The following is a 25,511-nucleotide window of genomic DNA, read 5'->3' on the forward strand; positions in this document are numbered from 1 at the left end:
TTAACATAAAGAGTCATAAATTGAAAGACCCTTACTCCGCACCCAAGAACCAGAAACCACGTCTCCACTGGATGCAAGTTGCAAGAGGTGATTTATCGTTTACACAGGCGCCTGCAGACGCATCAGCCTCCTGTGGACTGAGCGTGCCGGGCTAAGTTGGGGAGCAGATTATATAGGGCAGGGTTGGGGTGGCAGGAAGCGTGCTTACAGAAGCAGATGCATGGTTACGGGGATCTGATTGGTTAATTTAAATCAAGCATAGTCAGGCGTTGGGTTCAAGGCAAGGACACAGCCGTTTGTTCTGGCGGGCCTTGCCTCAGCACTCTGGAAAGTCCCAGGTTCACTCTGTTCCTCATTTGTCTTCCCTTTGGACAGGCCGGTTGACCATAGACATCCTGGTATGTGTTGCCATCCAGCTATGGGGACAATAGGTTACTTAATCAAGCCTTCAGCAAGGGGAGAGGGCTCTTTCATTCCCCCCTTTTTCTTTATCATGGATAGAATCTTATATCCATTAGCTTTGTTCCTGAAGTAAGTCAATTTGAGAGCCAGTCTGTTTAATTAGTTGATATTGCTGTGTCAGCACCATTGTCTGGATTACTGACAAGCGATCTTTCATGAACTGTACTAGTTTATTTAAGATATAAGGGCCGATTGAAAGAATTAGTAGAAGTATAATAAGGGGCCCTAAAATGGTGGACAGTAACGTGGTGAACCAAGGAGATCCATTGAACCAACTTTCAAACCAGCCCTGTTGGGATTCAAAATCTTTTTTTCTTTGGGCTAGTCTTTCTCTGAGTTTATCCGTGGTTTCTCTAACAATTCCAGTATGATCAGCATAAAAGCAGCATTCCTCCTTGAGGGCTGCGCATAATCCTCCTTCTTTTAAGAACAATAGGTCTAGTCCCCTCCTATTTTGTAGAACCACCTCGGAGAGGGAGGTTAAGGATTTTTCTAAGGCAGTGATTGATGTTTCTATAGCTTCTAAATCAGCAGTCATGGTGGCCTGCAAATGCATAAGCTGGTTGCTTTGGAGTAGGGCAGAGGTTCCCGTTCCGATACCTGCCGCTATTCCCCCAACAAATATCCCTTCGATATCTGTTTTTACCCTCATAGAAGTTGAGGATAGTCTCCAAACTGTGGTAGGTGATTCTAGGCCATAATTGGACTAATACACAGTAATCTGCGGCGGCATTTAAGAGTTGGGCAGAAATACAGGGAGTCAAGCCGGTGTTACATGCCCAATAGGTTCTGTTGGGGGCTTCTAAATAGTAGTTACTGGGAGTGATGGTAGTTGTCATGTTGCATAGTGTCTGATGGGAGGTTGGTATTTTACCTAAACATAGTCCTTGACCTGATACTTCAGGGAGAGTTAACTTGTGGCTAGGAGAAGAGGAACAGGTGGTGGGGGGGGAAGTATGATTGATGAAGTTAGCAGCTGTAGCTACACCTTCATAAGAAGGGGAGCTTGACACTAGGCAGAGCCAACAATCCTTAGCAAGAACGGGATTAGAATAATTGAGGGCTTGGTATGCCCCTGTTATCAGGTTAAGGAGTCGATCTCCAGTACCAGGAGAAGGTCTGTCCGAAACCGATGGTATTGATGAGGAAGCATGGGGGGGGGGCTGTGCCAGGTGGGATGATGGTGACGGCGGGTGGTAGGCGGGGGCCCTTGGGATGAGGGTTAGGGGCTCTCTGATCTGGCAGGACCGGATTAGGCCCTATGGCGGCAGAGGGGGATTCTATAGAGAGTTTTATAGTAAATATGAGTCCCTCATCATAATTTCCTTTTATAGAGTCTAAGGCCCCAGCTATACCCTTTTGTCCAGTGGATTGCTTTCTTTCCAGACTCTGTGAAGGTAATCTTAAGGGGGTGACACCATGCATTTTTACAGTGTTTTCTGTCGTTTTCTCGGTCCCAGATATTTCCCACCTCATGGGAGTAGTTGGCTTTTACAGTGATAAAATCCCAATGCAAGGTGGGTTTCCAATAGACATCACCTGTAGTTTCATATCCCCAGGCCACACAGTAGAAGTCACCAGGGCCTCCACATTTATAGGCCCGTCCACTAGCAGCATTATTTCTTGGCGCGGGGCAGACATAAAAGGGGAGTGCACTAAATTTGGAGCGTCGTGGTCCGTCTCCACATCCCCGGTTAGGGGGCGACATTCCACTACTTGTAGGGGATGTCGGTGGATTATGGGGATCATCGTGTTGACCTATGTCCCAAGACCCCATAGCCAGTTTACAGAGATCCGGATACAGGGTAGGCCACCATGTATTAGGGGTGTGTTGGGCCGTACTGGACCAGATAACTCTCCCCGTTTGGGAGAGAACCTGCCAGGTTAATTGCTTGGAGAGATGTGGACTGGTACCTTTTATAGGGGAAAGGAGAGAGAATAAGCAAAAGAATAGAACTAATGGCGAACGAGTCTTACCTTTAGTGGGTTTGGGGAGCGTTGGACGGTCCATTCCGAGTTCTGATGATGTTTGGTCTGTCCGTCCCGGTGTGCCGCCTTCACATGGGAGGCGTGGATCCAGGCTGCAATCCCGTCAACTTTTAGCGCCGTGGGCATTGTTAGGAGCACCGTATGAGGTCCTTTCCAGCGGGGTTCAAGGTTCGTGGCTCGATGCCTGCGGACCCAGACAGTATCCCCGATTTTGTAGGGATGGGGTCGTGACGGGATGTTAAGTTCTTCCTGGTAGGCGGCTGCCAGGGGTTTCCAGACTTCTTGTTGCACCAGCTGCAAAGCTCGCAGATGGGCCTGTATGGAGGGGGAAGGGGAGTGAGTAGAGAGATCTGCCTCAAAGAACGTGACAGCTGGAGGGGGAGCACCATAGAGGATTTCGAAGGGTGTCAGACCGTGAGGGCCAGGAGTGTTTCTGGCCCTATAGAGTGCTAAAGGCAGGAGCTGGACCCAATCTTTAGAGCCAGTTTCAAGCAGTAATTTAGATAGAGCCTCCTTGATGGTTCTATTCATTCTCTCTACTTGTCCTGAACTTTGGGGTCTATAAGCACAATGTAATTTCCAATCAATCCCCAAAAGCTTGGCCACCGACTGACTTACCTGGGAGACAAAGGCAGGCCCATTGTCTGACCCCAGTACCTCAGGCATTCCATACCTTGGGAAAATCTCCTCCAGTAACATCTTAGCAACTATGTTGGCAGTCTCCTTCTTGGTGGGGAAGGCCTCTGCCCATCCTGAAAATGTGTCTAGAAAAACTAAGAGATATTTATATCCATACATGCCAGGTTTGATTTCGGTAAAGTCAATTTCCCAATGTGTGCCAGGGCGGTGACTGCGTACTCGGACTCCTGGTCCGATACTAGTTTTTCCAGGATTGACTTGGGCACACGCTGTGCAATTTGCGACCGCTTGTCGAAGGAGGAAGTTTCGTTTGGGGAAATAGTTTTCTAAATTGGCCCTATCCATTAAAGATTTCATTTTGTTTGCACTTAGATGAGTCAGCCGATGGAGGTGATTTATTAGTTCCTTTGCCATTTTAATGGGCATTATGGCTTTTCCTTGATATTCCCATCGGTTTAGGGCCGGGTTGTAATTGGCCCCCAACCTCTGCATGATGTCTAAATCAGTTTCTTCATAATTCCAAACGGGGGCGTCATTGGTTTCCTCTGTCCCAGTGAGGATGGTAATAGTCAATAGTTGAGGCCCTAAAGCTGCCCGTCGGGCTGCTTCGTCGGCCAAGCGATTTCCTTTGGCCTCTGGGCTATTTCCTTTTTGATGGCCTGGGCAGTGCATTATGCTCAGCTTTTTGGGAAGAAATAAGGCCTTTAGTAGGGCCAATATTTCAGTTTTATTTTTAACTTCTTTTCCGTTGGAGGTCAGTAGTCCCCTCCTCCGATAAATTTCCCCATGAATATGGGCGGTGGCAAAGGCGTATCTGCTATCTGTGTAAACAGTAAGTCTCTTACCTTCTGCCAGTTGGAGGGCCTGGGTTAAGGCGATTAGCTCGGCCCGTTGTGCTGAAGTGCCTCCTGGTAGTGCACTTGCCCACACAATTTGAGAGTTGGTCGTGATGGCGGCTTCTGCCCATCATTCTCCATCCTACAGGTAGCTACTGCCATCCGTGTACCAGGTCAGGTCCGCATCCTTCATGGGCTGGTCAGTTAGGTCAGGTCGTGTCCCATGCGTTTCTGCAAGGATCTGGTGGCAATCATGCAAGGGGGCCTCCCCAGGGGTGGGTAGGAGAGTTGCGGGGTTGAGAGTCACCACAGGTCCGAACTGGATTCTGTCTGTGTCCAGGAGGAGGGACTGATAGTGAGTAAGGCGAGCATTAGATAGCTAGCGGTCTGGGGGTTGGCGAATTAAAGATTCCACTGTGTGTGGAGCCAGGATTGTTAAAGGCTGTCCCAAAGTCTATTTGGTTGCATCCTTGATTAGGACCGCTATGGCTGCTATCATTTTTAGGCATGGTGACCATCCTGCTGCCACGGGGTCTAACTTCTTAGAGAGGTAGGTGATAGGGTGTCTCCAAGGCCCTAGTTTTTGAGTTAGAACCCCCTTAGCAAACCCTTGTTTTTCATCGACAAACAGGTCAAAGGGTTTAGTTATGTCCGGCAGGCCTAACGCTGGGGTCTTGAGGAGCGCTTGTTTAATATGATCGAATGCCTGCTGTTGTTGTTCGGTCTAGACAAAAGGGGCATCCTGCTTGGTCAAGGGGTACAGGGGAGCCGCTATTTCTGCAAACCCAGGGATCCATAGTCTACAGAAGCCCGCCGTCCCTAGGAATTCCCGCAATTGCCTGTGGGTTTGGGGCGTTGGAATGCTGGATATAGTCTCTTTCCTTGAGGCCGTTAACCATCGCTGGACGTTATGCAATTCATAACCTAGGTAGGTGACCTTAGTCTGGCAAATCTGGGCCTTCTTTGCGGATGCCCTATATCCTATTTGGCCAAGGGTTCGTAGGAGGTCCCCAGCACCTGTTTGACAGTCCTCCTCATTTGTTGCTGCCAGTAAAATGTCATCGACATATTGCAGTAAGATCAGGGAGGGATGCCTTACCCAGAAATCGGCCAGGTCCTGGTGAAGAGCCTCATCGAATAACGTGGGGCTGTTCTTAAATCCTTGTGGCAGCCTTGTCCAGGTTAACTGACCTGAGATTCCCAATTCTGGGTCCTTCCACTCGAATGCAAAAATGGGTTGACTCTGGGGACTTAATCTTAAACAGAAGAAAGCATCTTTTAGATCTAGGAAGGTATACCAGGAGTGGGTCGGAAAAGGTGCTAAGTAGGTTATAAGGGTTAGGCACGGTAGGGTGGATGCCTTCTACTTGTTTATTGACCTCTCTTAGGTCCTGGACCGGCCGGTAGTCATTTGTACCAGGTTTCTTGACAGGTAGTAGAGGAGTATTCCAGGGAGACCGACATGGGGCCAAAATGCCCTGGTCTAATAGCCGCTGTATGTGCGGTCTAATGCCTTGATAAGCCTCGTTAGACATAAGATATTGTCTAACATTGACAGGGATGGCTGTTGCCTTCAATTGTATGTGAATGGGGGGTTGCTGGATAGCTAATCCCATTCCTCCTGTTTCCGCCCAGGCATTTGGGTAGGATGAGAGCCAGGATTTTATGTCCCACTTAGGTTGGGGAGCTTTTTCATGCAGTCTATATTCTTCTTCTTCTTTTTTTTTTTTTAATATTTTTTTATATATTTTTTTTATATTCTTCTTCTAATTGTAAAGTAAGTATATGCAAAGGAGTCCCGTTGGCGCCGGTCACTGTGGGTCCCCTTGGATGCCAGGATGATGGCTTTTCTGCCCTGGTTGCATCGTGTCCCTTGATGCTGGCTGTCAAGAGTATGCTATCTAGGGGCGCCTGGGTGGCTCAGTGGGTTAAGCCGCTGCCTTCGGCTCAGGTCATGATCTCAGAGTCCTGGGATCGAGTCCCGCATCGGGCTCTCTGCTCGGCAGAGAGCCTGCTTCCCTCTCCCTCTCTCTCTCTCTCTGGCTGCCTCTCTGTCTACTTGTGATTTCTCTCTGTCAGATTAATAAATAAAATCTTTAAAAAAAAAAAAATACCTTTAAAAGAGTATGCTATCTAGAATGGCACACACACACACACACACACACTGCATGCTATCTAGGAAGGCGCACGTGCGCGCGCACACACATACACACACGCACATACACACACATTGTATCTTTCCACAACATCAGCTTTATTCAGTCCTATAGCCAGGTTAACGTGATTATAAAGTAGGTCCAGCATTCCAATCTCAGTGACTTTCACGGGGTGTTTTCACTTGGCTCCTTACGCATCATACAAAGCAAAGCAAAGGACAAGTCACAGAACAAAGAAGATAAGATAGAGCGGGGGTGGGCGGATAAGAAGTTAACGAACCAAACTCCAAGTGGGTCTGTGAGCACGTAATTGAGCTGAAGCCTCCGCTGGTCTGGGTGGTCCGGCAACAGAGGATCTCTGTTGTGTTCAGAGATCACCTGGGCACAACCTTCAGCTGCCTTTTTGATGTGGTCAGATGCGAAAGGGTCAGTGTCTAGAGTGTTTGCCAGTTTCCTGCATAAATCCTCCCTTTTTCAAAGGGATTTAATCAGTCCTGGGCTTTGCAGACCTCCTCTGATTCTGTTGGTTGATCGGTTCTGAGTGTGTCCTTGGCTGGTGCTAGTTTCAGCACCACCTCTGGTCTTAGCTGCAGTGCCCTTGTTACTTGTGTCATTGCTTGACTGAAGTCACTGCTTGACATGAGTGACTCCATCTTGCTCTGCCCGCTAGGCCCGGCGTAGATTGCCCAGGAGTACGTTGGGGAGTCAACAGTGTGGTCTTTCATAGGCTATGCAATTGATGATATATTTTTTTCAGCGAGACTGAATTGTAATGCAAACTTATGTGAGCTTTGTGGTGAGTTTTCGCCTTTGCATTTTTGTAACATCCGTTTGAGGCAGTTAGTTCGGTTCTCACAGGTTGCCTGGAGGCCAAAAAAGAAGTCAGGGCCAGCTATCCAGGAAAGTCAGAGGCTTGTCCTGGTGGCAGTCTGAAATAAAACCGGAAGTAGCCAGATGAAACCGGACAGGCGCAAGGTGGCTGACGAAGTGGGCGGAAGCCCCTGACCAAATATGGAAGAAAAAGCACTAAACTCTGCTTCCAAGAAATCCTCACCCCGAGTAACGAATAGAATATTCCAGCCTCTCCTTAACAACTGTCCGTAAAAGATAGAAACCCAACCCCCAGGGCATGCAGCTTTCTTTCCCTCTCTCCTGCGTCCCCTGCTCTACACACCTCAAGAGTGTACCTTCCTGCGGTGTCCTTCCCCTGCCATGTCACCACTCATTGAGTTCTTTCTTGTGACAAGACCAAGAGCCTTTGGTGATGTCTTTGCAACTGACTGGGTCGAGGCCACAGGGCTCCTGGGGTCTCCCCAGTTTACCCAGCGACACATTTCTAGCATAAATTTAGAAATAGTAGTAAAAATCCAATTAATAATACCTGGAGCAAACAATGGGAAGTAGATACAGAATTAGAAAGAATAGAATCCAAAATATCTATTACAGGTATTTTGATTATTTTAATTAGTTTGAGTATCTGTTTGCCTCCTTTATCTAGTTATTTGTGCTTTGTGATCTGTTTGAGCTGATTGGCTAAAATGGTAAATAAATTTTCTGTTACTATCTGTAGCAGTTTCTCTGGCCAGTTAGTTTCTATAGAAAGGACATCTTATAGTGGTTGTAATTCTGTCTCCGCAAATATTTGCTCATCAGTATCAATGTTAGTATAGGTTTTTTTTTTTGGTTTTTTTTTTTTTTTTTTAGCATCTGGCAGTTCGAATTGCAAAGCTAGTATTATACCGTATAGCAGTAGCATTATAATAAAAAGTACTCGTTACAAAATAAATCAGGGAGTATTACAGAAGCATTTTGTTCTCATTTGAGTGGATACTGTCAAATATTAGGTAATGGTTTAGTGTTATCAACAGTCACTTTAATTGGAGTTGTTGATTTAATTTTTCCAATATCCGAAGGAGAAGAAGACCATCGTGTTGGGGAGATTTGTAAAAATCAGTGGTTATCTTCCTGTTGGGTTGTTGGATCTGCTTGTTTTGTAATAATTAAGTTTTCAGAAACCGGATCGTGGTCTTCATCAGTGTCTTATAAATCCAAAAGAATTTCAGGGAAGCCTGGGTGGCCCAGTCAGTTAAGCAGCTGCCTTCGGCTCAGGACGTGATCCCAGTATCCTGAGATCAAGTCCTACATCGGCCTCCTTGCTTGGCGGGGAACCTGCTTCTCCCTCTCCCCCTGCCTGCCACTCTGCCTCCTGTGTTCTCTCTCTGACAAATAAATAAATAAAATCATTTTTTAAAAAATCTAAAAGAATTTCACCTTTTTGAGAAATGTTTGAGCATTATATGTTTCTAAAAGATCTTACCCTATAAGATGATTTGGCACACAATCAGCCCATAAAAAGACATGATTTCGTAACTGGAAAATTACTGGTTCTGATTCAAAGGCTTGAATTGTCAGATTTGAAATCCCTATGATTTGAACTGAATTGTTACTCCAGGTAGAGGGCAGTGAGGGGAGGTAAGGCTGAGAAAGGTTAAGGTAGCCCCAGTGTCTGTTAGGGCCCTGGATGTTTCCCCTCCGGTAGTGATTTTTGTCTTCTCCTAAGGTATTAGTGAGGGGAAAAGGGAAAGCCCTCTGGTTTCCCTGGGAGCATCCCTATTCTTTTTTATTTTATTGTTCTCACTGTTCCATTTCAATGTGAAACAGTCTCCCTTGAAATGCCCAGGGTTTTTTTGTTTGTTTGTTTGTTTACAATAGTAGCAGAGGTGGTCTTCTTAAGCCTTTAATTGGATTTTGGAAAGGCCTCTCAGTGGGACCATTAAGCTTTTGTAAGTGTACATGCATAATTTAATGGCTTTTCTCTTTTCTTTCCTTTGTAAAGTCTTGTGAAGACTCCGTTGGTTGAGCATCCAACTCTTAGCTTCCTCTCGGGCTGTGATATCCAGATTGTGGGATGGTGGGTTCAAGCCCCATGTAGAGATCCACACTCACAGGGAAGTCTGCTTGAGGTTCTGTCTCTCTCCCTCTGCCCCTTGCCCCTGTGTGCTCTCTCTTTCTCTCTCTCCATATTAACCCCTTGAGTTTTGGGGACTTCTTCCTTTGAGAAAGGAGGTGGAAATCAAGTAGGTACATCAAGGATAGAGAAGTTCAGAAAGAAGAGTACATAAGTACATAAATGGGGCTCCTGGGTGGCTCAGTCAGTTAAGTGTCTACCTTTGGCTCAGGTCATAATCCCCAGGGTCCTGGGATCGAGTCCCGCATCAGGCTCTCTGTTCATCTGGAAACCTGCTTCTCCCCCTGCCTCCCATTCTCTCTGCTTGTGCTCTCTCTCTCTGTGTCACATAAGTAAATAACATCTTTAAAAAAATAAGAAGCGGATCTAAAGGAGCAGAGCGGAGTGAAGGTGGAAAAGAGCTACTGGCAGGTGTTTCCAAAGTTTTCTTCAATTTAGCAATGGATTCTAAAAGTTTTTTAATTAGTTTCCTGTAAGGAAGACATCATTGCCACATTTTAAATACCAATTAAAATAAGCTCCTCATTCCATTTGTTTAATTTTATAGCTGGCTTTGTTTCCAGTTGTGCTTTCGAGAAAACTATTTTTGGTAAATCAAATTTTGGCCATTTTGGCCATCTAGCACTTAGATTCTCTTTTGTTGAATTTTCCCGTTCAGTCAAACACTTGCAAGTAGAAATTCCATATGTGTTATACGTAAAATCTGCTGGGGCTTCTGTGGGTGGCTGTTGTGCCTTTGAGAGCTGTTCAGCTTTGGAGGCATGATTCCCTGTCTTCTTTTGGTTTTAGTTTTAGTATAAAATCTGGACAGTTCTCTTGGGAGTGGAGAAGAATGTAATGGATCCAAGCATGCTGTTTATGAGTGTGAAACACTCTCTTAGGTACCTCAGTGTCTCCCGTCGGTCATCCAAAATCAAACTGAGGGCTCTGAGCACCCGATGACGCATCCCTATATGTGCATCTCTGCATGAACCAAACTTTATTTACTGTGTGTAGAAGATGGAATTCCCTACAGGACTGCTTGTCTTCAGGAATAACCTCAGACCCTTCCGCTAAGTTCTCAGTCACCCAAGGACAACTTTTGACTGGAAGGAGCCAGTGTCCTTTATCTTTGGAGCTGAATCATTCAGTCTCTCATTTTTCAACCAGTGGGCACTGTCCAGTCTTTGAAGTTTTCTTGCCAAGTCAAAACCAAATATGAATTAGCCAACCCCTGTTTTAGCTCGCCCCCCCAAATTTCCTAGTTAGAAAATTATGCAAAAAATCAGTCTAAACTAGTACAAACCAAATCAGTCTAAAAATGGCTCAAATAAAAGTCAAGACCATCAAGTTGAAATAAGGATATCTGGATATCAGGAGAGCTTACCAATCTACCAAAAGGTTGCTGAGAAGCTGGAAGGGCCCACGGGAACCATGCTGGTACCATGTGCCAGATTCCAGAGGACCTCAGGTGGCCTCAGGTGGGTTTCTGTGATATCCTGCTGAGTACGCCAAGAAATGTTGACGTGAACTGACCCAAAAGAACTCTAATATAAGAAAATACAGAGTTTTATTTGAGCCCAGATAGGACAGCTGCCCATGAAATACAATCTTCAGAGAGAAGAAAGTGCTCCAGAAAATGAACACTTTTTATAGGCTATATATACTTTCTACAGAAAGAGCCATAAGTCTACATGTCAGGAGTACATTCTTGTAAAAGTTCAGAAAGATTATAGATTAACATGTAGGCAGGAATCACAAGTTTTAACGTCATGGAATGCAAGGAGTAGGGGTATTGATCAGTGTCTGAAGGACAGGATGTTTCCCTTAAGCTACTCATTTGCAAAGCAGATGTACAACGCATGCTTGGCCAGCCATCAAGTGGGCTCTTGGTTTAAATAAAGTTTAGGTACAGTCATGCTGACTTAGAAAGAATTCTAAATCTGAAATGGCTTCCCTTATATGCCAGGACTTTAGTATGTGTTTTTCCTCATCAGATTCTGCCCTGATTTCCACCAGGGAAACCTATGAGACCTATGTTCCGTCTGTCCTGAATTTGAATGGGAGATAGGAATCTGCTGTTCTCCCAGGCCTCACTTGTCACAGAATGCATGTCTCGTTGCCCAGAATGGGGCTCTCGTATGTGAAAAGCAGCCATTTCTCTTTGGCATGCCTCCAAACACAAGCTGAATGCTTTATCTGGTGTATGTGAGTGTACAGCCTAATCCAAACATAGAAAACTCACTGTATTGATTATTTGAGAGAGGGGATATTGGTCTCCAAGGTGGGACATCAGATTGGACCCACACGTGGAGGGAGAAAGTTGGCCACCATGCTGGGGTCAGCTTCCAGCTGTCCTGGCTCCTTGCCATAATTCATTGCGCCACCCTGCCCACTGCCTATCAGGGAAAACACCAAGAATGGACCTCAGTCCCAGGGCCTTAAGGGTTCTTCAGAGCACCTTGTCTTCTTTCCAGGCCTACACACTCCCCAGTCACAGGTACATATTCAGTCTTATCTGGCTATACTCAGATCTTATGCCAACCAGCAGAAGCAGTGGTCATGAATGATTATGACTTCCTGGAATGGAACATGTATCCTTGGGCAGTTTTAACTATCTGGAAAATAGTCAACTCCAGGCTTCCTTTAGTGCATCTGATCATCACTCTGGAGTGACTACTCTGGGGCATCCATTTCATTACTCTGTGGTGAGCTCTCCAAGTTTTCTAGGATGCCCTCCAGGGATCTACAAACATCCTCAGGCCTGGAATTGGTTTTTGTATATGATACTGCAACTTCATGTGGAGCTTCATTTCTGGGTTGGCAGTTGGGGAGTATTAATTAACTAGTGAGATCCCTTTGGGAACTCTGACTCCGTTAGACCAAGTTGCCAGTGAAGTGGCTCAAGTCTTAGGGTCCAAGCAAGCCAGTCTGGATGTCTTGGTCAAAGTGATCTTAGACAACAGAATTGTTTCTTACTATCTTTTGGTGGCCAGCCAAGGGGTGGACTGTACCCTGACCAAACTGTATTATGTTTGATTCAACACAGGTAGCAAGGTAGAGCAGTTGGATTCCTTTATCTAGAAACAGGTAGAATGACTGATGATCAGCCTAGAACCTCTTCTCTTGTCTCTTCTGGGATCCCTGGATCCCTGGCTTTTGTGGGGGGACTTCAAGTGTTAGGATCTTCCTTCTCCTACTTGCCTTTCTAATCATTTTCCAATATCTCCTACAGCAAAGCCAGACAATAGCTTCGCAATCCTATGGGTTCAGCGGGTATGCATACAAGTCCACTGATGGAAGAGAATATGGCACAAAGCATCTATCCTTTGAAATCAGGTGGACTGAGAGGCAAGGATAAACTTGTCTAGAGACTGCTTCCTTCATAGACTGGCCTCCTAGGGAGGAAGTTGGCTTCCTGTGGAAAGAGTCTATTTGGGTTACAGAAACTGATTATAGCTAAGAATGAAAAGAATAAACTGGCAGAATGCTGATGTGGTGGAACTGGGCTGAGGTAGTATATCCTATCAAAGGGCTATGTCCACAAGACTTAAAGGACAGCCCAAGGTCACATATCAAGGGGAAGCCTAATGTATCCTCAGCCACAAAACTGGTAAGTCCAGAGGCTAGGGTTCATTTCCTGGTCTCCTATCTGGCTTTGAGTAGTCAATGAGGGCTGGAGGGGAAAAAAGTCACACATCTGTCATTGCCCCAAATCTGTGGTCTCTCCTAGTAAATACTGTTCCAGGCTTGGTGCCTATGAGTTCAGCCACCTACCCATATTTTCTCAATAATGCCCATAAACTCATTTTTCACCTTCATCCTGAATTCTTGGCATCCCCGGACTAGCCAAGATACCATCTAATCTTTCTTATCAATGAGAAATGATTTGAGATATTTCCACCAAATAAATTAAGAAGAAAACCAGTGAAAAGAGTTGTGACCACATGGCATTGAAACAGATTTAAGAGGGGAAAAGGGCACAGGACCAGCTGGGTCATTTGATGACTTAAAAGAAAAAAAAAAAAGACTTTTTTATGACTTGCGTATTCTAGGAGGAAATGAGAGGCAATCTATGAATCTATGGTAAAACAAGGACAGCATTTCTCCCTCATTCACATGTGATATGAATGGGAGTACTTTTACAAAGCTTTCTACCAATATTTAAGTTTTTTTGTCCCAATATGTTTTAGAAGGCAGAGATACGGTCTAAAGAATTTCATAATTGTTAAAGTTGAGCTATTATAACTGAACTTCTTGCTCATTACCCAGCACCCATGCCTTCCCACTGGCCTCAGCCCACTGGATTTCCTTGATCAAAATTAGCCAGATGGTTTAGGTGAGATGGAGCCCACCTACAGATTTGGGGGTTGTACCCATCCAGTTTAACATAATCATCCCAAACTGTTTCATTTCCCAGGACTTTTGATTATCTTAAGAATATATGTAGATGTGACCAGAATTGACCTACAAGAGGCAATTAGTGGCTGGTGAATTCTGGGAAAGAGGTTTCTTCCCCTTTCCCAAGAAAATGCAGGCAAAGTGGCTTCTTTGAATTGGGACAAAGACTGTAGTCCTGGATATCCTGGCAGCCATCTTGTGACCACACTTGGAGGCAGATGTGTTTGGGGTGGGGGCGGTACTTTGCTGTACCCTCTTAGGTTCTGTAAGAATTAAATTCTCACAAGATAGATTAATAAGAGAAAATCATACACATTGTATGTAATATTTTTATGCGTACATGAGATTCTTTTTTAAATTTATTTTTTATTTTTTAAAAGATTTTATTTATTTATTTGACAGAGATAGCAAGAGCAGGAACACAAGCAGGGGGAGTGGGAGAGGGAGAAGCAGGCTTCCCGTGGAGCAGGGAGCCTGATGCGGGGCTCGATCCCAGGACCCTGGGATCAGGACCTGAGCCAAAGGCAGACGCTTAATGACTGAGCTACCCAGGCACCCCCATGGGAGTCTTCAGTAGGAAGATGAAGACCCCAAGAAGCCATTAGACCCAAAAGTTCACAAAAAGCAGTAAGTTATGGGTATGTAACAGGAGACAAAGGGGCTCAGGCTAGGGGCAGTAAAGTGTGAGACAGTGACTATAGAGGAAGCTACTGGAAGACAGGGGTGATGTTAGCAGGTTGGTTTGTGCAGATCCATATTGGTGCTGATGCCCAGTTTATGAGATAAGAATGTTCTCCTCCTCCTGGTGCAGAGAGGGTACCTTTCCCATGCAAAATTTTATGACTTGGTTTTAGGTAGAAAGAGAGGTCAAAGAGCTCTTCCCGCATCTGCTGCTTCTCAAGTGCCTTCAGCGCAAGGTAATCAATATGGCAACGTGGTGAATTGGAGTGAAATATGCCACCTCCAAAGGTGCCACTTTGGCAGGTGCATTATTTTGAGCTGAAGGCAATCAAGACCTAGCAGACTCAAGAAAAACTTTTACCTCTTCCTTGACTGCCTACAAGAATTTAGATGGGGGGCCTGGCCCAGAAAGAGGCTTATTACCAGAGATGAATTTTTACCCAGCTTCTCTGATTACCAAACATCTGCTCTTCTTATTTTCCTGTGAATCATTCTCCCTCTTGATGCCCTGGGCCCATATTGCATTCCTTAGCTCAGGATGGCATATAAGTCTCAGCTGCCTGGCTGCTTTGGGGTCTCACTTTAAAAAAAGAAAAAAAAAAGCTTACTTATTATTTAGAGAGAGTGCAAGCAGACGGGGTGGAGGGGGAGAGAGAGGGAGAGAATCCCAAGCAGACTCCCAATGTGGGACTCAGTCTCGGGACCCTGAGACTATATCCTGAGCTGAAACCAAGAGCCAGACTCGTAACTGACCAAGCCACCCAGGCAGGCCTGGGGTCCCCTGTTTTTAATGGGACTCCTGTACATACAAAATTAAATTTGTTTTTCTCCTTTTAATCTTCTTTATATGTCATTTTATTACTAGACTGTCCAAAGAACCTAGAAGGGTCAAGTGAAAAATTTTCCACTCCAGCAGCAGCATATTTTGGGGTGTCGTGTTCTGAATGCCTCTACAGACTTGGTTCGAAGTTGGTTTTAGAGAAGACAAAGATACTTCAAAAGAGGGGCACCTGGTTGGCTCAGTCAGAAGCATGTATGACTCTTGATTTCAGGATTGTGAGGTCAAGCCCCGTGTTGGGTGTGGAGATTACTAAAAAAAATAAATAAACTTAAAAAGAAGAAATTATGCAACACAGGTTTCAAAAGAACATACATAGAGATTTTGTGGCATAATGCTATTTGGTGCAAAGCTCAATTTAATAAATATTTTTTTTTTTTTTTAAAAAGAGAGTTTAAAAGGAATGAGATCATTGGAACGCTGGCTGAGCTACTCTCTCAGGTCTCAGCTGAAGTTTGCTCTGTCACTGGGTTTACTAATTTTGTGGGGCAGTACATTCTTCTGATTTTTTATTATTTTTTAGAGTAAACTCTGCCCCCAACACAGGGCTCAAACTCTTGACCCTGAGATCAAGAACCACATGCCTTACCAACTTCGCCAGGCAGGTGTCCCCATTGTGCTTATATTTTAAGAGAGTAGATAAGGGTCTCTGTTGATTGCTATTCAAAGGATCCTGACACCTGCAGCCATTACATTTGACGTCATGACAAGAAAACCACTAAAAACAACCCAAGAAAAAAGCCAGAGAGCCAAGGGACTTATGATTCAAATTCAGATGTGTGTGGTTACATCTACGTACTGTTGAGAGTTGAAAAATGTTGCAAATAGAGTTTCTCAAGGGGAAAGAGTTTATGTGTTTTTTGTTCAACAGGTTTTAATTTTCACAATGGTATATTTTTCCAGGAAGCCAAGATGTGGGAAGTGGCTGGGGATGGAGGGAGGGCAGTGTGCTGAGAAGATTAAAATTGTTCAAAAAGTTAAAGCACCGTTTTCCTTTTTTTTTTTTTAATTGTGTATAATGGACCCATAACATTATCTTAATTTTAGGTGTGCAACATAACAGTTCGATACTTGCATACATTGTGAAGTGACCACCACAATAAGTCTAGATAACATCCAATCACCTGACATCATTTTTTTTCTTACAATGAGAACTTTTAAGACTTACTATTTTTGTTATTTTCAAATACGCAGTGCAGTGCTGTTGATGAAGGGAAAGATGCTAGGGTCCCAAGCTGGCAGGCAAGAAAGAATACTTGAGATGTCTTTGGTGCAAAAAATTGGTTTGTTTTTAAAGATTTTACTTATTTACTTTACAGACAGAAAGAGAGAGATCACAAGTAGACAGAGAGGCAGGAGGGAAGCAGGTTCCCTGCGGAGCAGGAAGCCTGATGATGTGGGGCTCGATCCCAGGACCCTGAGATCATGACCTGAGCTGAAGGCAGAGGCCCAACCCACTGAGCCACCCAGGTGCTCCCAAAAAGGTGGTTTTTATTAAAGCACAGGGACAGGACCTGTGGTCAGAAAGAGCTGGCCTGGAGTCATGAGGAGTGGCCCAGTACATACTTGGAAGTTAGGAGTGGGTTAGGGATAGCCCAAGTCTCTAAGGAATTCTGGAAGCAAGATTTCCAGGACCTTGAGGGGGCTAGCTATTGTTGGGAAAAAGTCATTTATGACTGTCTAATAAAGCTGTAGTCATGAGACCCTTCAGATGTATATTGATGGGTCATATGCTTGGGGGATGATTGCCAACATGTATCTTGGGGGTTTTAGAGATAAAGGACTTTTCCAAAGGGATTTTTATATGTTAAAATAGACTTACAGGATTCTGGGGGTTGGACTTAGACTACTTCTTGTCCTTAGCAAGGTATTAACGTCGAGGCAGCTGTATTCCTAGAGGAATGTCTCTCTGCCTGTTTCAAGACCTTGTCAATGGGCTGTAGGTAGTCAGGAAATTTAATTTCTCTTCTTCCATTGTTTCCCGCATCACTATTCACTGCAGCCACCGTGCTGCACATCACATCCCCAGGAGTTATTTATTTTATCACTGGAAGTTTTCATCTTTTGAGGCACTTCCCCCATTTCTCAGCTTGCCCCCAGTCTACCTTGGCAACCACCGATCTGTTGTCCTCTATATCTATGTCCTTGGTTTTTATGGGGTTTGTTTTGTTTGTAGGTTCCACATATAAGTGAGATTTTATGGTATGTGTCTTCTCTTTCTGACTTACTTTGCTTAGCATAATGCCCTCGTGGTTCGTCTGTGCAACATAACAGTTCGATAAAGATTTGTGTTATCACAAATGGCAGGATTTTATCCTTTTTTATGACTGGAAAACCTTTTGCTTCTGTTGGTTCCCTTTGTTAATAAGTCCACTACAATGTAAGTGTGCGCGTGCTTTCAGTGGTTTGCGAGAATGGTTGCCACCGTTCCTCCCCTTGCTGTGTATATGCTCATTGGCAACTGGACCCTCTTTGCATCCAGAGGTGGGGTCTGTTTCTCTTGTCCCTGAATGGGGGTTGGCCCGTGACTGCCGTTGATCAGATAGAAGGTAATGGAAGAGATGTTGCGTTCACCCAGTCTGCCTTGGCTCTCTCTGAGTGCTTTCCTGAGATTATATAAGGAAGCCCACGAAGCCTACAGTAGGGTTATGTTACCAAAGTGGCGTGTTCTTTTCCTGCTTCATACTGTTTGCCAAAAACCCAAACAGTATTTGGTGACAAGGAAGTAATTTATTCAGTGGGCAGAGAATGGAGAAGCAGAGCTTATGCTTTAAAGACCCCCTCTCTGCAATGTGGTCTCATGGTCAGGGTCTTACGGGGCGAGGGTAATGAAGGATTTGGTAAGAAAGCTGATTTGGGGGGTTTCGAGGGAAAAGGGAGGAGACTTCTGGGAATCAGTGTTACCTCTTTTCTTCCCGCAGATGGGTCCAATCGGACCTGTCATGTCACTGCTGGGGGGAGCGGGGGGTTGGTTATTACAGTTAGATAGTAAGGATCTCAAGGTCATCTAGAGGGTTAGCAGCATCAGAACTGGATCAAACTGGTCAAGAGCAGGGTCACTGGGGGCTTCTGTGGAGCTTATGGCTTTTGGGGTCTCGTTTTAGTTTCTGAGACAAGCAGTACCTGTGAGCAGGGCTAGAAAAATGGATTATTATGGCTTGCTTGGAGCCTGTTAGGGGGTTGCTGGTGACGAGGCCGGGAGGAGGAGGAGGACGAAGGTGCCTTGGCTAACAGCAGCACGGACTGCAGACGCCTGAGTGGGGCCATCACGCCTGACTCGCCCAGTTGACCCTCTGGGTGAACGCAGCCACTCGAGTGACCCCGGGTGAGGCCAGCCGAAAGAAATGCCCGGTCATCTCACAGAATCATGAAAAATCATAACTTACCACTCCTTGGCCTTTCGGCTAGGAACAAGTGACAAATCCTAACTCATTGCTGTTTTAAGCCACTAAGTTTGGGGGTGTCTTTTTAGACATCAGTAACTAACTGAGTCAGTTCTCTTGATCAGTTCTGCTAAGACTGTTTAAAATGCAAAAGCATCATAAAATTACTTTGGGTTAAAATAAACTGTATTACCCAGTATAATCGATTCTCTCAAACCTCTAGGCTCCAACCCCCAGAGCTGAGACATCAGGGAATGTGGCTGTGATGTGAGAGAGTTCATCTATGTGGATAAAACCAGGCTCCAAAAATGCTTGTTGCTTCATTGTGCAAAAAAAGCCTGGATGATTTCCACCAAATGCGGAGGGTGTGTTTAAGATGGTCTGAGTTGTAGAAGGGAGTGAAAAAAAATCTTTCCCCCCTCTCTCTCTTAGATTGTCCAGCTGGGGCCCTGTGAATTAGACTGACAAAATACAGATTAACAAGAGAAAAATTTAAAAAAACAAACAGACGAAAACCAAGAGAAAAATCTAACAGAAGTTTGTTAGCCCCTGCATGGCACAGACACGTGGGAGTACCCACAGATGAATAGTTCACAGACGTAGTTAGAATGTGGGGTCTATATGCCCAACTTCGCAGGGTAAAAGAAAGGGGGAGACAGGGGTTTTATGGGAAAGCAAATGACTTTTTTGGAAGATAAAGGGGCCTTTAGGAGATAAGATGGGAGATGGGTATGACTGAGAGGGTTCTTAGGACAGGTAAGTTCTTTTGGAAACCTTTGCTTTTAGGTAGGTAAGGGATTTCTGGAAGACAAATACCTTCAGCTCCATCCTCTTGCCAAAGTGCCGTATCTTGGGGTGATGTATCCGGATCCCCTTCACTTGAAAAACAGATAGTATGGAATATATGGATTTTACTTCAGAAGGCCTTGGAGGGATCCTTCGAGGAGGCAGTCACCTTCCAAGCCACCGACACTGAGATACAAGAGGGAGATCATGGGCTGCTGATTGGCCCAAACTAGCCCCGTGCACGGCAGATCGACAGCAGCCCCCTCCATGCCTGCTGTAAAGTCCGCTGCCGAGCATGGGATGCTGAATCCATGGCCGGCAGGCCCGTCTACGCCTCAGTGTTCCCATATGTAGAAGGGTGTAAAAGTGACAGTGTTGTATCCCAGGGAGTTGTTTGAAGGGGTTGAGGGAGACTTCTCTCCCTGACCAAACTTCAGTCAGGCTCCTCTATACTCTTTGCAGTGAGGTCTCGACTTCGGGCTTTGATGCTCTTCTCTGCATTCTCCACCTTCAGCAAGGATCCCGTCAAGTGAATCATTTGACCCAGAATCCATGCCCTCAGTATCTGATCCTCGCGGATCCCAAGCACATCCCTCCACCCCTCCTACCTCCATCTGGTCTCTGACACCCTGGCCTGCGCTGGGCAAGAATCCTGTTAGGTCAGTTTAGCCAGAAAGCCCCCCGACCCTTGATGGTCCCTCTTAGAACATTCCCACCCACCAACCTCCATCCTGCTCCTGAGCTCCTGACCAATTCCCCCTTCCTTGTCCTCTCAATCAAGCCTGGTTTTCCACTGACCCCTTCTCCACGCTGTTGGCAATAGTTTCTGAGGAGTATCAGTTTTTGCCATTTCACTGTCCAGCTCTGGATTTTCTTTGATGGGGTTCAATGGGTGAATGTATGAAAAGCACTGAAAATCATACCTGGCACACAGTAAGCCCTGCGTGGCTTAGTTTTGTTATTAATTTGGAAGCCTTTTACAGCAGTTTCCCAACCGATGGAGTAAAGACACAGCCCTGCTCCCGCAGTCCAAGAAGCAGTTGCAGACGTGGCTTACAGAACCCCCTGCCCTTCTCTCTAAGATGCCCTTCCCCAGGCATGCAGACCACCCCCCCTCCATCTCCCCCTTTCCCTGCCCAAGAGGTGGGGTCCTGTTTTCTATCCCAACCCAGGCTCCAAGCATGTCTACTTATCTTGTTCTAAAATGATCTCTCGCTTTTCCAAGGACACAGAACTTTTATCTCCTTGTTCCTCTTTCAAGGACTTTTATCTTCTCCACTCCCTTCTACCCAAGGCCGACCACATTTCTTATCCCCAAAGACAGTGCTCATTATCCGTTTTCCCTGTGCAGAGCAGCTCCCCCTGAATAAAATAACTGAACTCTCACGCAGCTTTATGGAAAGGAGCTTGAGAGAAGTGGGGACAGAAAAGGCATATACCTGGGGACCCCTTCTAATAAGTTTTTTCAAGTCTGGGGACATGTGGAAAGCCAAGGACTTTATAACAGTTCTATATTCCTTTTTGAGTTTTTGCTTTCAGGTGGATGAGGGATTTCTGGAAGACATATGCCTTCAGATTTGTCACAGATTTCTCTCCCCTGAGTGCCCTCCTCCCCGCACCCACCCTGTGTCTGACTGTAGGTGTTTTACTGTGGAGAAAATCAGAATTAGTAAAAATCTATAGCTATGATCATCCTCCATAACCAATGCTGGAGAATGGGGAAAGACCGTATAACCTGACAAAAAACTGGCTTGCACATAGGAATTCAATAGCAGTTATTTCAAAAGCAAAATCTATAGCAAGATATTAAAATTGAAGGACACACCACCACCACTACCACCAACAAAAATATGTGTTTAGAGTGATTTTTCAATAGTAAAGGACAGGAGTACCAGCCAAACTGGCTGAAGGAATAAATAGAGAGCTCCCTATAGTTGACTCCCTATAGTTGAAAAGCCTACAGTTACCGCATTCTGGTACAGCCCAAATCATGTGATCAGATAACTCTTTCTTTCTCCTTCCTCTCTCCCTTCCCCATTCATTTCTCTGCTGGCTTGACCTTTATCATTCATTTTATTCAACAAATATCTGTTGAGTTTAGATGTGGCAGGCACTGGGGATATTTCAATGAACAAGACTGACAGCGTCCGCATTCTCACGGGAGCCACGTTGTATTAGGAGAGAAGGACAGTAAATAAGTGAACGCACACATACATAATATACTTACAATTTGGGGGTAATTATGATAAAAACAGAGAGCTGAGAGTTGAAAGGGGCAAGCGCTGGGGAAGACATACATTTTTAGGGTAGCTGGGAAGTCCTTTCTGTAAAGGCAAAATTTCCTGCCAGCCGAGGGAATAGTAGAAGTCAGCCATGTAGGGGTCTGGGGGGAGAGCATTCCAAGCAGAAGGAACAGGTGTGCCAGGGTAGACAGAAACCTCCCAATGGTGAGAAACTGGTTCAAGGGAGACTGGCACAAAGTAAAAAATTGGTGAGAGAGCCAGGGGCCAGGTAACAGAGTTAGACTAATCCATGGAGACAGCATTGCTGGGGTTTGTAAATAGGAGTGTGACTTATATAGATAATGATTTATCTCATTGAAGGTAGCTTTATGGCTGCATGAAGAATGGAGTGGAACTGGTGAACAGAAAGCCTTCTTGATTGTATCAGCAAAAGGTGGCTAATTGCCACCCAGCTTAGCTTATTTGGGCATTGGCTGACCTCACCAAATCATGGTGCAGTTGTCCATCCGAGAAAGGGAAATGATCGCCATAGCAACAGCAGAAAATAAAGTCCATCATCTTACTCCACCAATGGACAACAGAAAGTATATCCCATTACACAGTTTTCTGCTCATGGAGTATGTCTTTTCATGTTTATTGACTTGGGAAGATATGGCCATTCTTCAAAATGTCAGAGGCCATTTTCTCCAACGTTCGGGGTCCTAGGAAAGCTCCTTATTCTTGTGAGCAGTACGTGAAGTCATCTTCTAATTATAGCCTCTTCGAATGCCTTGTCTTTTCCTTTAAATAAAGTGTCTAGCCGTATGTTCAAGGAGTAGTATTCTAAGTCTTATATCTTGCCTCATTTTCTTTGGAATCTGCCAGTGTTAGAGCTTTTTACAGTGTTACTGTAAAAATGTACTGAACCTTGGTTGAGAAAATTGGCTTTTCTGAAGATGAAGTGATTTTTAAAAGAGGTTGTGTGGGAGTCTGTGTCCTGTTTGCAAAAATAGTGAAATCAGGCCTTTCAACTAATTCCCTACTTGGAACTGAGCTAGCTTTTTCAGTATTTTGTTGACTGTTTTGCCTGAATTTAAACTTTGTTTGCAGTTCAAAATCATCTCATGCTTTTAAGAAGTAAGGTCATGGGACATTTTATGCAGAGACAGCCAGAGCGAAAGAAAAGTCAGGGCTCGGTGAAGCATGTTGAATGTATTTGAGAATGGAAACTGACATAATTTCCTGTCCTTGAATTAAACCATACCAGGACCAGTATTCTGCCATATTTATATTAAATAATACAGAGACCAGGCATAAAACATTGAGTTGCTGATTCCGGGAAATACATGCTCTTGGAAGATAAGGCTGTGGACCAGAGTAAATAGGTTGCTCCTCAGGATTTGCTTGAATTTCAATCACTGTTTCTCCCTACCTAGAGCAGTTTCGCCATAAAGTATGTCCAATCCTTGATGGTTCCCTACCTTGTGAAATCCATATGAGAATCACCCAACCCCCAAGCTCTAAAATCCTATGAATGCCCTTTGCTAATGAAGGGTATCAGAATATGTCACCCCCAAACATGCCACTTTGGTGTTAAGATTATTTTGCACTCAAGTCAATTAAGAATCAACAATGGGAGTGCCTGGCTGGCTCAGTCAGTAGAATGTGTCTCTTGATCTGGGGGTTGTGAGTTTGAGTCCCATGAGAAATCACTTGAAAAAAAAAAAAAAAGAACAAATGCAGGAAAAGTTCCCACCCTCCCCTAAGCTGACTGAAAGCAGAGCATGGGTATTTCTTTGAGGAAGTTACCCTTCCCTTTCCCATAATACCAGAGAGAGTAAAGCAACCCTCATCATTATAGATGGGAAGTCTAGAGCAAGATGGGTTTGTAGAAACAGATCCTACTAAAATAACTCTTTTCGGGGCGCCTGGGTGGCTCAGTGGGTTAAGCCGCTGCCTTCGGCTCAGGTCATGATCTCAGGGTCCTGGGATCGAGCCCCGCATCGGGCTCTCTGCTCAGCAGGGAGCCTGCTTCCCTCTCTCTCTCTCTGCCTGCCTCTCCATCTACTTGTGATTTCTCTCTGCAAAATAAATAAATAAAATCTTTAAAAAAAAAAATAAAATAAAATAACTCTTTTCTGCATGAGTTCTTTCCACATATTTCCTTGTCCTTTCCCCATATTTTATTGTCCCTTGGAGCCCAAACACTCTTTCCTTTGTTAAAAGGGTATACAGGCCCTGAGTCTAAGAGCTTTTTCAAGTTTTTCCTTCTTGGGGCACCTGGGTGGCTTAGTGGGTTAAGCCTCTACCTTCGGCCCAGGTCATGGTCTCAGGATCTTAGGATCAAGCCCCGCATCGGGCTCTCTGCTCAGTGGGGAGCCTGCTTCCCCCTCCCGCTCTGCCTGCCTCTCTGCCTACTTGTGATCTCTCTCTCCCTCTCTGTCAAATAAATAAATAAAATCTTTTTAAGAAAAGTTTCTCCTACTTTCTGTGAAGTCCTATGCATACAAATATTGATAAAATATATGACTTTTCCCCTAGTTTAATTCACAGGCCCCAGATAAAAAAGAGGGTGGGGCGACTGGGTGTCTCAGTTGGTTGAGTGTCTTGCCTTTGGCTTAGATCATGATCCTGAGGTCCTGGGATAGAGCCCTGCATTGGCTCCCTGCTCAGTGGGGAGTCTGCCTCTCCCACTCCCCTAATTGTGCTCTCTTGCTCTCTCTGTCAAATAAATAAATAAAATCTTAAAAAAACAAAACAAAAACAAAAACAGAAAAATAACTTAAGAGGGTAGAGAATTAGTTTTTCCTCCCTGATAATAATTTCTCCATTTTGAGATACTACCAAGATCCTGTCAAGCTGGTGTTCTTCCTTACTGCAATGGACATAATAAACTTAGCTTTGCTCAACCAACAGGTTTTCTCTGAGACCCTTGGAGAGCTGATGGCCAGTCTTTATATACTATGTGTATATGGTGTGAAAATGCAGTAAAACCCCCACCAAAATGGGGAGCAAATGCTCCAAATGATATGATTACATAAAATGTGTGTGTTTGGATTGGGGGTGGTGTGGTTGTGAGGATAATAAAATTCCCTTTTGCTTGATCAATCTTTCAACTCATCTGTGATCCATCTACACTTATAAATATGGTCAAAGATGCTCAAAGTTTATATTAAAAAAATCATGTGAAGGAACATATGTGTAGATTGATTGCCTAAACAATCATAATTCTTATTCTCTAACTCTGTTTTATAACAAAACTTTGCTGCTCCTCCCATCCAGAGACAGAGTATTGGTCCTGGCCCTTCAAAGATTTATTTATTTATTTTAGAGAGAGAGAGCACGAGTATGGGGTGGGCAGAAGGAGAGCGAGAAAGAGAGATGCAGACTCCCCACTGAGCAAGGAATCCAATGTGGGGCTCAGTCGCGGGACCCCGAGATCATGACCTGAGCTGAAATCAGTAGTCAGATGCTTAACCAACTGAGCCACCCAGGCCCCCCATGTTCTTGGCCCTTCAGTGTGGGCTGGCCTGATGACTTGCTTTGGCCAGTGGAATGTAACAGAATTGAGGGTGTGCCCGTTTTGGACCAAGGTCTCAAGAGAGCCTTTTAGCTATTATACTTCCTTTTGGAACCCTGACTGTCATGTGAACAAGCCCAAGTTAGCTTGCTAGAGAAGGCGGCCATGTTGGGAAATGAGTCAGGGCCTCAGTCTGTTGTCAGGGCACCTTCCATTATGTAAGAGCCCAGCCTAGATCAGCAGAGCCACTTACCTAACCTACACCTAGCATGGATATTTGTGTGAGCCCAACTGAGATGAGCAGAACCACCCAGCTGACCTATATAGACTCCAATGCCTGTTATTTCAAGTCATTGAGTTCTGGGGAAGTCTGTTGTGCAGCAGTTGCTAACTGATACATGGAACCTGGTGGGAACTATTTATTGTGTAAAAACATCTTTTACCCTCTCTTCTTCCCAACTAACAGAATATAAATTTTGTTCAGATTCCTTGGCCTCAAGGAAGGTAGGCAGTAGCCATCCTTCCTCGCTCCTCCTGAGACCATCCCCCTGGCCACTGTGATGAGTCGAAATGAGTGAGTGAATCAAGATACGTGTCTTACTTCATCCAGGTTGCTATAATGGAATACCAAAGACTGGGTGGCTTGAAAGC

The 25,511-nt window shown here is 44.8% G+C and overlaps 1 long non-coding RNA gene across 2 annotated transcripts in view; it reads left to right on the forward strand.

Annotated features, from left to right (window-relative positions):
* The first annotated feature begins 4,007 nt into the window (after positions 1 to 4,007).
* Positions 4,008 to 25,511, forward strand: part of LOC132027225 (uncharacterized) — a 53,178-nt gene continuing 31,674 nt past the window's right edge. For both annotated transcript variants that reach the window (XR_009407099.1, XR_009407098.1), the window contains exon 1: positions 4,008 to 4,074. This is a non-coding gene — a long non-coding RNA (uncharacterized LOC132027225). The remainder of the gene's footprint in view (positions 4,075 to 25,511) is intronic.

This window comes from Mustela nigripes, chromosome 11 (genome assembly GCF_022355385.1).
Source record: "Mustela nigripes isolate SB6536 chromosome 11, MUSNIG.SB6536, whole genome shotgun sequence".
NCBI classification, from domain to species: Eukaryota; Metazoa; Chordata; class Mammalia; order Carnivora; family Mustelidae; genus Mustela; species Mustela nigripes.